Source organism: Halyomorpha halys, unplaced genomic scaffold (assembly GCF_000696795.3).
Source record: "Halyomorpha halys isolate HHAL.00 unplaced genomic scaffold, Hhal_1.1 Scaffold565.1, whole genome shotgun sequence".
NCBI classification, from domain to species: Eukaryota; Metazoa; Arthropoda; class Insecta; order Hemiptera; family Pentatomidae; genus Halyomorpha; species Halyomorpha halys.
The window spans coordinates 164,499-170,493 of record NW_027105815.1 but is presented as its reverse complement, the minus strand read 5'-3'; the positions used below and the strand labels follow the sequence as shown (position 1 = coordinate 170,493).

Here is a 5,995-nt window from a genome sequence, read left to right as displayed (position 1 = left end):
GTATTTTCATAAAAACACATCTAGTAAATGTGATATTAGATTACAATGATTTGACACAGATGTGTAGAGAAACTACCCATTAGTAGCAATATAATAAAACTTCTACATTTAAATGTCTCGAGACCAGCTTCTTTTCTGGCACCTCGGGGAATTGTCAGTAATAGAATAGGAAGCAAGGTTAGATAACAGTGAAAATTAAAATATTTCAAAATAATACCATCTGAAATACTTTTAAGGTAGTATTTCAAAAATAATAATCAGTTCAAATTGTTAGTAATTGTGAACAATGTACAAATACAAAATATTACAAAGTTTTATGTATAAATAAAGGAAATATATGGAAAAATAGATACATCTGATTTAAATTGAAAAACCAAACACCGCCAGATCTTTTCTGAAGATTTGTTAAACTGTTTATAAAAAATTTATATTACCATCTTGAGAAACCGTTTTCGATTTTATTAAAAAATAGATTTCAGTTTTTTGCGATCAGAAAAGTGGATTTAGGTGGTTAGAGAGTTTATAATGGAAGGATTGATATCTGGTTCGGGCTAGATCGGTGACATATAGAACATTAAGTTCTTTATGGATGGTTTTATTTGTGACAAATTAAGAAACAATAGGAGTATTCATTATGTTATGTTTAATGTAAAATGTTTTACCATGTTAAATGTTATAAGTATAGGATTGTAAGCAGCCCTATTTAAAGTCATGTTAAATGTCAAATGCATAAGAGCTCTAATTCTATGTTTAGATTAAATTGATTTTTTAAACATGCCTAAATTGGGTGAAAAGTGGAATTTGTGTGAAAGTTTGTCCACTGAGTGTCTTGTTAATCTCCTAATTTGTGAGGAAGAAAATCAAGATGAGAAAATTGGCAACTATCATAACATTATTATTATTGTCATTAATTGCTGTATTAATTATAAAAATATCCAAAACAATACTAACACAATCAAAACACTAACTAAAAGTAGGTAACCTAACACAACAAATAAAACGGTGACGAGCTCAGTTGGTCTTTTGCGTGACGTCATTCTCCATTTAACAGTCCTAGTAACAGACGCTAGGGGTATTCATGATGTTGTGTTAAATGTAAAATGTTTTACCATGTTAAATGTTATAACTATAAGATTGTGAGCAGCCCTATTTAAAGTCATGTTAAATGTTAAATGCATAAGAGCTCTTAGCGGATTTTCTAAGCAGCTTGTTTTATAACCTTTTCTTCCAAAACCTCATGTTATTGTATACTTAATTCTTGATTACAGTAAGTAATTACAAAATGCCTAAAATAAGTGAAAAGTAGAAGTGTAAAAGTTTAGCTACTGATTTTTTTTTAAAGTCCAAAACACAAGACAAAAGAAAAAAAAACACAATCTACGAGTAAGTAACCTAACACAATAAATAAAACGGTGACGAGTTCAGCTGGTCTGTTGCGTGACGCCATTCTCCATTTAACAGACCTAGTAACAGACTCTAAACCATGTTATGTTATATCGTTTTAACATGGTAAAAGAAGGCCATATTTCTCCATTTAACATGTTAAACTAAAGATTATGAATACCTCTACTGAGGATTTTGGATTGCAAGGATACGAGAGGAATTCGAAGGTTTAGTAGAGCCCTGCAATTCTACTCCATATAGTACAAGAGCTGGGGAAAAAAATAAGACAGTTATCTCACCCCCAATTTTTTATTACTTTAATGAAAACTATGTATAATAGATGGGTCTGCCAAGTAAAGGTAGGGGAAATAAAAAATGGCGGCTCTTTCAAAACCTTACAAAAACAATAATTTTTCGTTCGGAGCTCTATATCTTAAAAACTAACAGAAACACTATAAAATCTAAGAGAACATTATTTAAAGAAGAATAAATTTGCTGAAATATCAGCCCTAAAAGAGCTATTTACGTCAATTATTTCTCGAGATATAGCTTTTTAAAAAGCAAATTTTCTTTAAAATCTTCTGAAAGATTATTAGATAGTTAATTTATTTTGAAAAATCTATATCTCAGGAACTATGTGACGTACAGATGTATATTAGCAATCAAATTAAAGTTAGTTTAATGGACTATACAGAAGTTTATGACATTTACCTTCGTAGGAATAGTAGTTTTCATGATATTTGCTAAAATAAATTGATTTATAGTTGTTCGGACAATAAGTTTGATTTATGAAAAACTTCATTTCAGAAACCATTGGACGTACAGATGGTACGTACTGCTACCGCTCAAATTAAAGCTATTTAAATTTACTACAAAAAAGTTAATAATGTTTTTCTTTGTAGAAGTAGTAGTTTTTATTTGACAAAATAAACTCACAATATGTTCATTTCTAGTTGTTCTTATAAAATGTTAGATTTTTTAAAAAATATATCTCTAGATTTATAAGACGCACATATGTCTGCCAACGGTCACAATAAAGGAAAGTTAACTTACTATAAAGTAGTTTGTGACACTTATCTTCGTAGGAGTTGTAGTTTTTATGATATTCACATATGAATATAAATTTGGCAAATGAAAATAAGTCTGAACAACTATAAATCAATTTATTTCAGCAAGTTCCATGAAAACTATTACTCCTACGAAGATAAACATCATATACTACTTCATGGCTAATTAAACTAGCTTTGATTTGAGTACTAATAGACATTAGTAACCGTTTCATAAAAATGGTTTTTGAGATATAAATTTTTCAAAATAAATTCACCAACTACTGATCTCATCTGTACGTCCCAAACAACATTTTTATGAAACGTTGCTTTTTAAAAAGCTATATCTCGAAAAATATTTTACATAAATAACTCTATTAGAGCTCATATTTTATCAAATTTAATATTCTTTAAATGATGTCTTAGGTTTTTTAGTGTTGTTGGTAGTTTTAAAGATATACAGCTCCGAATAAAAATATTTTTCTTTTATCGCTTTGAAACAGCTGACATTTTTTATTCCCCCAACCTACACTTGGCAGACTCAGTTTAATTTCCTTTATTTTGAGTGCTGACAAACATTTGTGCGTCTTATGGGCCTAGAGATATATTTTTTCAAAAATCTTATACGAACAACTAGAAATTAACATTTTGCGAGTTTATTTTATCAAATATCATAAAAATTACTACTCCTACATAGACGTTATGGACTATTTTACAGTAAATTTGACTAGCTTTAATTTAATTGATAATAGACCTCTCTACGTCATATAGTTCCTGAGATATAGATTTCTCAAAATAAATTAACTAACTACTGATCTTTCAGTACGTTCCTTAAAATATTTTTATGAAAACTCTTTAAATAATTTTCTGTTTGATTTTCTAGTGTTGTTGGTAGTTTTAAAGATATAGAGCTCCGAATGAAAAATTAATGTTTTGAAACAGCCACCATTTTGTATTCCCCCTACCTATACTTGGCAGACTCATCAATTTTGACTAGTAGTTATACATAGTTTTCATTAAAGTAATCAAAAATTTGGGTGAGATAACTGCCTCTTTTCTCCTCTTGGGCTCTTGTACTATTATGTCCAGATTGGATGGTCTTGTTATATATAGTTGACCATATCCTTATTATGGTCATGTAGTTCAGCCTTTTTACCTATATATAAATTTTTATTCTTCATTTTAATTTTTACCTTTTATATGGGTAAATTATTATAGTTTTTTTCTTTTTCATAAAATTAATATTAATTTGGGATGTCTCGGTCATTATATGGGATAATAAGAGATATTTGCCGTTGTTCTAAGAACTACTCACATGAAGAGAATTGAGATTGAAGATAAAGGCGAACACTTGCAATAAGGAACACAAACAGATAGCTATTTGTAATATTGCTAAATTTAGAGGTGACAGTTACACGTCAAGTGTTTACTCGGCGGTGCCAGGCTCTCAATCTTATCTCCCTTTTCGTTCATATACTATCGAGGAACTACTATTTCCTTATATAACATATACACCGAATAACATACAAAAATCATATAGATTATAGCAGAGAATTTGAGCAAATTTCAGCCTTTATTCACTATTTGTAACCCTTCCTTTGAGAAATATTGCAACGAAAAAAACATGACTAATATACATGCTATGAAATTGTAAATAATGAATTAGTTAGTTGTCAGTTAAAATCCACACACAATCAGAAAATCATAAATTAATAAAAAAATTTAAAAAGTCTGATACCGTGTGCGTATCACACCCCTGGAAAGTATAGAAATTTCAAACTAAATCTTTGTTTTTCTGAAAATATAATATGAAACAAACATATAAAAGAAATGTTAATTTTAAAAAACTGTATCGTATATGTATAGGAACTATTGAACGTAAATTTAACTTGCTTTAATTTAAGTGCAGACTAACATCTGTACGTCTCATGGCTTCTGAAATAAAGTTTTTCATAAATCAAACCTATTATCCGCACAACTATAAATCAATTTATTTTAGCAAATATCATGAAAACTACTATTCCTACGAAGATAAAGGTCATAAACTTCTTTATAGTCCATTAAACTGGCTTTAATTTGAGAGCTAATAGACATCTGTACGTCACATAGTTCCTGAGATATAGATTTATCAAAATAAATTAGCTAACTACTAATCTTTCAGTACATTTTTATTAAATGTCACTATATAAAAAGCTATATCTCGAGAACTATTTAATGTAAATAACTATAGTAGCTCATGCTTCAACAAGTTTAATCTACTTTAAATAATGTACTTTTAAATTTTCTATTGTTGTTGGTAGTTTTTAAGATATAGAGCTCCGAATGAAAAATTAATGTTTTGAAACAGCCACCATTTTTTATTCCCCCAACTATACTTGCCAGATTCATCAATTTTGACTAATAATTATACGTAGTTCCCACTAAAGTAAGCAAAAACTGGGGTGAAATAACTTACTTTATTTTTCAACAGGGTTCTTGTACTGTCAGAGATGTGATGATTGGAGGTGTAAACATAGGACAAAAGGACTTTGTATACTTCAAATTCGATTCAAAACTCGATTTCGAAATTCGATTGTGGCCGAGTGGGAGTATTGTGGTATCGAGTTCTAAGGTTTTTTTTCCTGTGATAAAAACATATGTTTTTATTTATATCTTTCTTAACAACGATATTTTTAACCTTTATAAATATAAAATATACAACATGCTGCTTAGACAGATTTGGACTTACGCCACTCAGGTGTGGGGTTTCCGCAAAAATTCCCACCTTCAGATTTTTTTTTTTTTCAATCTGAATTCCTACGAGGTACTCGAACATGCTCCTTTAACTGTCGGTAACTGAGAGTGGAATTTCTTGAACCTAGGAGTGTCTTCATTGGAAGGATTCATAATCCTGTCCGGAGATTGTTTAATAGATCACAATACGCTACATGCCAATTTTCTCTGATATGGTGTACCTAATTATGGTCTATTTATCATTTTTAAACATTTTTTTTTTATATATATTTGTTTATTTTCCTTTTTCAGATTCATCTTCAGCAAACGAGACTCTCTGACGTGTGTAGCATCATAACTAAGCGATAACACTCGTACAAGGGATGATTTATGATTATTGTACTTGTGTGCCTTGCACACTAAATCATTTCCTACCTTCATCTCTGTTGATTAATCCATGAAGGTATAAAACAGCCTGGAGCTATGAACCAGGCGGTTGGAATACCTGACTCTTCTTTAAAGCAAAAGTGAAGACAGAAAGAAGGGAGTCAGCTACGCCCTGGGAGTTTAGGTTTACGTTAAGGTTAATAAGAATGTCCAAAACAATAATAAAGATAATCATAGGAAGACCTATTTCATATCATACCTAATCAAAAAATATTAAAAAAAAAAATAATACCGGCAAAGCCATGCCAACTACAACATAAACATAACAAATATCAGAACATCCATCCGTAATTAATTAAAATATAATTAGATATGTTAATTGAATAAATCATTTTACAAAAAGAAGGTAAAAAACGTTAATATTCCATGTTGTTTAAATACAGGTCACAAATTACCCTAAGCTTATG

At 29.6% G+C, this 5,995-nt stretch overlaps 1 long non-coding RNA gene across 1 annotated transcript in view; it reads left to right on the top strand.

Annotated features, from left to right (window-relative positions):
• Positions 1-5,774, top strand: part of LOC106684272 (uncharacterized) — an 8,384-nt gene extending 2,610 nt beyond the window's left edge. Inside the window, exon 2 of the long non-coding RNA XR_001343681.2 lies at positions 5,454-5,774. This is a non-coding gene — a long non-coding RNA (uncharacterized lncRNA). The remainder of the gene's footprint in view (positions 1-5,453) is intronic.
• The last annotated feature ends 221 nt before the right edge of the window (positions 5,775-5,995 follow it).